Genomic DNA, 7,454 nt, shown 5'->3' with positions numbered 1-7,454 from the left:
ATAAAGAGCAAATTGGTGAAGTGCTCTTGACTGATGTATTTTTTAACGATTATCTGGGAATGTTCCATCGCACTTAAGATAACGCTTGGAGGACGTCTGGCCCAAACCTGTATATAAAACGGACGCTCGAAAGAATCCATACTACACATCGTTCACACAGTCTTGAGATTGAGACAGTTAAAGGTAAGTGCTATTTTTTTATGTATTTCCCAAAATCAAATAATTTGTGTTGACAATGCTTCTAAGTTCTATGTTAAATATAATAATACTTTGATTAAATCTGAGCCTGAATTCAAAATTTAGTTTTTCTTCTTAGTTTTGTTAGTTTTCAGGTTCATCACTATAAAAAAAATATTACATAAAAAAGAAAGGTTTTTTTACTGTGCCGTTTTACTAGCACATAACGGTTAGCTTTGAAATTTAAAATAAAATTGTGTGAAGGTTAAAAATTAAAAGTAAATCTTCTGAAATAAATAAAGTTCAAACTAAAATAAAACTTCTTCTTAAAAATAATAACTGGAATTAAAATTAAAATTAAATCTTCTTGGTGACTTTTAAATTCAAACTTGTAATATATTCTTCACTCCCAAAAATGCACAAAGTTCTTACAGCTTGTCTTTTATTCAATTTTCAAAATTCAAACATTCACACTCTAATTAGATCTGGCAATTCTTCACATTATTTTATCTTCAAAATTCAATTATATTTGTCACTAATTTTCTTTACTTTACTTTAAAAGTATTCTTTAGTGTTAGAGATTTTAAAATCAAATAAATTCTTCAGTGTTAGAGATTTAATAAATCAAAAAATTCTTGAGTGTTAGAGATTTTATAAATTAAAAATAATATTGCTGAAAGCATTCGCAGGTCGATGACAATTAGGAAAAAGATTTACTCAAAGCACTATTTAATCTACTCGTTACAATCACTTCTGATCAACTGAGACGGAGGTATGGCACGTCTACCTCATCCCACCTCAAATTTCGTTATCATACACTGCCATCTGCGATGCGCGCCTCGCCGATAGCAGCCTCTTTTGTACAGTCCAGTCCTTACCATTCATCTGGGCCTACTATAATCGTGTATTATTTAGACCAATAGATTACGATTATGCAGAGTCTGTTATCTAATAACATACTGAAGATCAAATTGACTTTTCCAGGTAACCATGAAACTCTTGCTTCTATCTGCCCTGGTGGTCGTCGCCCTCTCTCATCCTCTGGATGTGTCCGAGGAAGATCATGCTCAATAGGAACTTTTCAAGGTAATACAGAATACATTTAGACTACGAAGGTTATGTAGAATGTATAGACGGTAGTACACTTTTTCCGACAAAGCATGATTATGATCTCGTGTTTATAATCAGATTGAACTATATCTCGTCGACAGGAGTTGGAGGATATATATCTGTCTCCAACTGCTGTTAGATTATAATAATCAAAATTATTAAATTTCTCAACAATATTACTGTAACAGCACTATAGTCACAGTACATGCTATATATTCATCGGAAAGATCAAAGTGAGATCAACTAGGTCTATATAAAATGTTTATGTTTAACAAGAGTGATGAAAACCGTAAACAACTATTAGACTAATAATATAGTATATACCATAGTTGTACACGTATGTAGTACGTCCTAATAGAAAAAATACATGTTGACAAAGTATTTATTATGTAGGGTAATATATAGTTCATTAAAGAAAATATGTTTTTAAGACATGATTGTATTTTTATATTTCTTTGTATTTTATATGGATAGTAATCTACGACATAATTCTCATTTAAATTCTTGAACTGAATATTGTAACAAATAAAGATTTAACTTATTTTGTTTCATTTCAATTCTATTGTATAAAAGTACGTTCCATTGAAGTTACAAAAATTTTTTAATGTTTAAATAGACAAAGAAAGATAGTTATTTACAGCTATATACACTAAAAATAGTATATGTATAGGATAGATTATATTAAAATTTCAAATAGTTGATATTCAAAATGTAATAGAAACCTGTAATTTAGGTGGCCCACGAAAGAGAATACGATACACCAGAAGAAGAACTGAAAAGAAAGAATGTTTTCTTGGAAAACCTGCAGTTTGTACGAGAGCACAATGAAAAGTTTGAAAATGGCGAAGTTTCTTTTGATGTTGAAATCAACAAATTTTCCGATTTGGTAAGTAAATAAACACTCATATGCTTACAGCAAATCATGACAGGATGCTAAGACATATGGTGATATCTAAAATATGTTTGACAAAAGTTTTATTAAATCTCACACCAACGCTTTATGCTCTTTTATTATGTCGACCTTAACTTAAAAAGTAAACATAACACGATATTTTCAGTATATGTTTACATTAAAAGTAATATTTTTAAAATGCGGTGGAGTCGAATTACTTATATATATATAAGTAATTCGACTCCACCGCATTTTAAAAATATTACTTTTAATGTATATATATATATATATATATATATATATATATATATATATATATATATATATATACATTTACATAACTTCCCTATACACATAAAATATGAAAATGGAGTGGGATAAAGAATTATGGCTTTTGAGATTAAATGAAATGTAAATGCCCTTATTAAAGAGGCGGATTAGGGCTATCAAGCCCTCTCTACCACTCACCCTCATATCGTGTACAGTTAATTTAAAATAGTATGATACTGTACAATTTCGATAAATTATAATTGAAAATTTAAAGGGAATATAACCGAATTCATTAACTCATAATTAATACAATGAATTTAAAGTAAAATCTGTATGTAGAAATGAATGCAAATATTAATACAAAAGAAAATTTTGTATGTATTTTAATGATTACAAACAAATTCAACATGGAGAATAAAAAGCAAAGGACACGTTCAAATCGCTTTAATGCGTGGATACCAACAAAGACTCTTATGTACGTTAACGTAACTTGGTTAGTCCATAAGTTTCTGTTCATAGCGAGTCCGATGTTTTCCTGTTGTTTTTCTTATTTATTTCATACATTTTTAAGTTTATGTTTTGTTGCGGTGTCAAGATTTATTAATTTTAACATTCTATACTCACAAAATATCATAGCCCGAGTTTTGTTTTAATTGATTTTCGGTCCTTGTTGAAGCCTAAATGTTAAAGGCTTCAATATCTACGTTAATTAGTAATACAATAGGAGCTAGTTCGTTTGGTGAACAATAAACGTATATTTTTAAATCAATGTCATAAAGTGACAATTTCGATATTTTATAACTCAAGTGACGTTGTTTACAAAATGTGAGAACAAAAGGGGCCCGAGTACATAGCATTGCGGGAGACAACAGGAAACGGGTTTTTAGTCTAACATTTTATTTCCATCATTCACTAATTACTGACGTCCAACTTGAAGAAGTTAAATAATATTAAAATGGTCACTAGTGTCTGCCCCAATGCCAATCGGATATCAACAGTAACCTCCGATAAGGCTGTAGTGGTACTGTGATTATATCTGAATCCAGATAGGTAAAGGTATATTATCACTCTTGAAGGCGTTCCTAGTCATCACTGACAGGATCAAACGAGAACCAACAGGCGACCGCATTCCGAGAAGCAACACTCAACTCGGTGAAATTTATCTATTGCGCGCTGAAGATTTATCTTTTGGATAATTAACAAAATAGTTATTGATGATATTAATGTAAAAGAAAACAGAGATAGACATTTTATTTTCAAATATCTAAACCATTAACCTCATTCCAAGTTTTCAATCCAGGACAACCAGGGTAACATTCTATCTCATTCTACTATTTACAGCAACTAACCACTTTTCCACTACTCAAAAGCTCCCATTCAATGCAAGCCTAGGTTTTAGTTTCTTTATAATTGACTACCATTCTGAAGTAAAATAGATTACGTTTTACGAATGGCTAGTATTTTTTTCTAATTGATATTTAGTATAAAATAAACATATGAATACGTTCAACTCCCACACAGACCACCGAGGAGTTCGTGACCATGATGAATGGCTACAAGCACCCAGTGGTACACTAGAGGACTGGAGATGCCTTCGACGACTCAGAGAACGTTGACCTTTCTAAAAACGTAGACTGGAGAAAGAAAGGAGCAGTCACTGGAGTCAAGGACCAAGGACATTGTGGAGCTAGCTGGACATTCAGTGCCGTAAGTCCTTTGAGCGGTCATAAAATATGTACTGTAGATTATTAGTGATATATTAAAATCCCAACGTAGGAAGTAAGCAAATAGATCTAAATATCTAATACAACTCTTTTGATGTGACGTTGTGTTAAACAGACTGGAAGTCTCGAGGGTCAACACTACTTGAAGACTAAAAAGCTGGTGTCACTCAGTGAACAGAATCTTATAGACTGCCTCAACCGCTGAAGGAAACAGTGGATGTCGCGGTGGTCTCGCTGATACTGCTTACATTTACATACAAACGAACAATGGCATTGACACTGAGGCCATCTTACCCCTACGAGGCCAAAGTACGTAAATAATGCAGCTTACTTCTTAATATAATTTTAATTATTTGTCCTGCAAAAGATCAGGCAAATATATTGTGCAAAAAGGTGTTATACAAGCTGATTAGATGTAACTGTAATAAGCAAAAAATTATTGATATGTATCTTAGATAAAATACAGCAGCACATTTGGTCCTATATTTTATACGTAGTGCTTAATGATAAAAGTGTAAAGAAGTATTAAAGTTTTTTGCAGTTTTGTACGTCCCCATCCCTATGTTAACAGAACATTCTTTCGTCTCTACGACTTTTCCTTACTTTCAGTTTGAACACTGGATTGGCAGATGCAACTAGTAAAACATTAAAACAAAAAAACGCGCTTTTATTTACAGCAAAAAACCTGCCGCTACAACCCCAAAGAACAAGGGAGCCACCGACAATGGATTTGTTGCAATCCAATCATCCAGCGAGCCGGATCTGCAGAAGGCTGTGGCCACGGTTGGGCCGATCTCAGTCGCTATTGACGGTAGCCACACTTCCTTTAAACACTACAAGAGCGGTAAGTTCATACTGAAGTAACTAACTCCACCTTGTGGCAAACTCGACTACGTTTGTACATGACCTTGTCACGTAATGTGCTCCCTTTGTTGTCCAGGAGTGTACAAGCAAGCTGGCTGCTCTACTATGGTTGTCGGCCAAGCTGTTCTTGCTGTTGGCTACGGCTCAGTCAAGAAAGGCGGCGATTACTGGCTGGTGAAGAACTCCTGGGGAACTGGCTGGGGCATGAACGGCTACGTCATGATGGCCAGGAACGATAACAACATGTGCGGCATTGCCAGCATGGCCGGTTATCCCAAAGTTTAATTACTTTCCTTCTGTGCAGTATAATAATATAGGCTAGATATTAAAGTTTCTTGAATATTGAAATATCTGTTAATTTTTTAAACTTATATATAATTAAACAAAATCGGAGTACGCCACACGCCCTAATAATAACTTCGCTGAGAAAGCGTGTTAACTGATAACTTTATAGCTTATTACAGTCTAGAGGTGCTCTACAGGTAGATAAACAGACAGACAATCGTTGAAAAATATATTTTATCATTCCTCTGACATAAAAAAAAATTGACAGAGATGTGATGAGTGATGGGCCTTAATTATGTCCATGTTTTGGAAATAAACTGTAATCAAAATTAATTTCCGTATGAAGAAATGATGTTTTGTCATAGTTTAACGCCTAAAATGAAAACTTTATGTAGATATCTTACAATCTGATACGTTCACGTTTTTGTTCACTAAGTAGTGTATATAGTGGGTGTTTACATTTGAAGTCTACACACTAAGTCCAAAGTTGATATATGTGTTGCTATTTTCTCGTTTCTACTATAGCTAACGTTAAGATCATTAAAACTTCGAAAAAATTCGAAGGAGTTACACGCATTTACATAGCAATCATGCTGCATGTATAGTAATGAACTTCATGATAAAATTCATGTTTTTTAGATCAATTTGTTTAGGAAATATTGTGCAGACAATGTGATAGATAGAAATGGAATTTCTTCCGAAGGCTTCACAAATATAAAAAAATTCGAAAATGTTTAAGATAAATGCGCGATTGGCTGATTAGTCTTTGAGTTAGACTCAAATTTAGAAGTAAACTTTAAAATCTAACTTCATAGAAATTAGTAATACTAAAACTTTGGTCTTTATACATTTAGTTTTAAATTGTAAACATAAAGTCTATATCGTTAGTAAAATACTACAATTAGCGGATATGTCCGTACAAATATGTTATATTTTAAGTATTGTTGTTAAGTACGGAATATTACATCTTACAGCACAGTGTTTTCTTACTCAGTATAGACCAACGGTGCAGGTGCTAACTACAGGTGTTGTACAACAGTTACACTTAATTTTTAAAATAACCCCTTAAACAGATAAGTGACAAGAAAAGGTTAAAGTTTGAAGCCGTATTTATAAAATGGTCATAAATCAAGTCATTAAACAAAAAAGACGTTCTAGTGGGTAGTTATACACTAGTACATGGCCACCGGCAGAAAATGGTAGAGAATGAAAGTTAATTTTAACTCTGATATAGAGACCAAACATGACCAGAACACAGACTTTGACGTTACCTTCCACGCTGATTAAAACCAAATACAAACATAAACAAAATTAACTTTCATTCTCTACCATTTTCAGCCAGTGCTCATGTAAAAATGTATGACTACTCTCTAGAACGCCTTTTTTGTTTAAAAATGACTTGTTTCACGACCATTTTATAAATACGGTTTCAAAATTTAACCTTTTCGTGCCATTTATCTGCTTAAGGTTTATTTTCAGCTGATGATATATTTTTCCAATTTAACAATCAATTCCTAATTTATTCAAAATATTCAAAACTGTAGCAGTGCTTAAAGGCGGCAATGCTTACCTTAATGGCATTTTAAAACTAAGAAAACTGTTTTTTAATTTAGATGTATTTATTGAAAACTTTCTTCATGATGAGAAATATCTTGGATAAAGGTAAGAAACAAAATCATCGATATAGTTACAAAAAAAATTTTGTCCTTGAATAAATTGCCCCATAAATGTGGTAAGTATAAATATTCATATATAGATAAATTTATTAATACATCCCACATGTACAAAAATTTCGAGCTCAACTCCTCAAGCCTTGTGTAGTGAAATGTAGTACTACTATTCATAAAAAGAACTAAACATTAATAAGGAATTGTAATTGAAAATACCACTAATCTGTAACAAATCATAAACAATCCGAATAAATTCACTGCTGAAGTTGCAACTCTAAATATAAATGAAAATACAGAAATCGTCTTTGCTGAACCATAAATTACGGCGAACATCTGGAAGTGAATGATAGCGTCACGCTCCAGTGGCCATAGCTGGAGTCTAATCAGCTCTCTCTCTTATCTGAGCACGTTTAAATTGTCTCTTTCAGTAACCACTTTCCTGGAAATGCACTTGTTTGTTTT

The 7,454-nt window shown here is 32.6% G+C and overlaps 1 pseudogene; it reads left to right on the top strand.

The window, feature by feature from the left end:
- Positions 1 to 1,167: 1,167 nt before the first annotated feature.
- LOC124355992 lies at positions 1,168 to 5,353 on the top strand (annotated as a pseudogene).
- The last annotated feature ends 2,101 nt before the right edge of the window (positions 5,354 to 7,454 follow it).

This window comes from Homalodisca vitripennis, chromosome 2 (assembly GCF_021130785.1).
Source record: "Homalodisca vitripennis isolate AUS2020 chromosome 2, UT_GWSS_2.1, whole genome shotgun sequence".
NCBI classification, from domain to species: Eukaryota; Metazoa; Arthropoda; class Insecta; order Hemiptera; family Cicadellidae; genus Homalodisca; species Homalodisca vitripennis.
The sequence above is the reverse complement of the archived record's forward strand: the minus strand, read 5'-3'. Positions and strand labels throughout refer to the sequence as shown.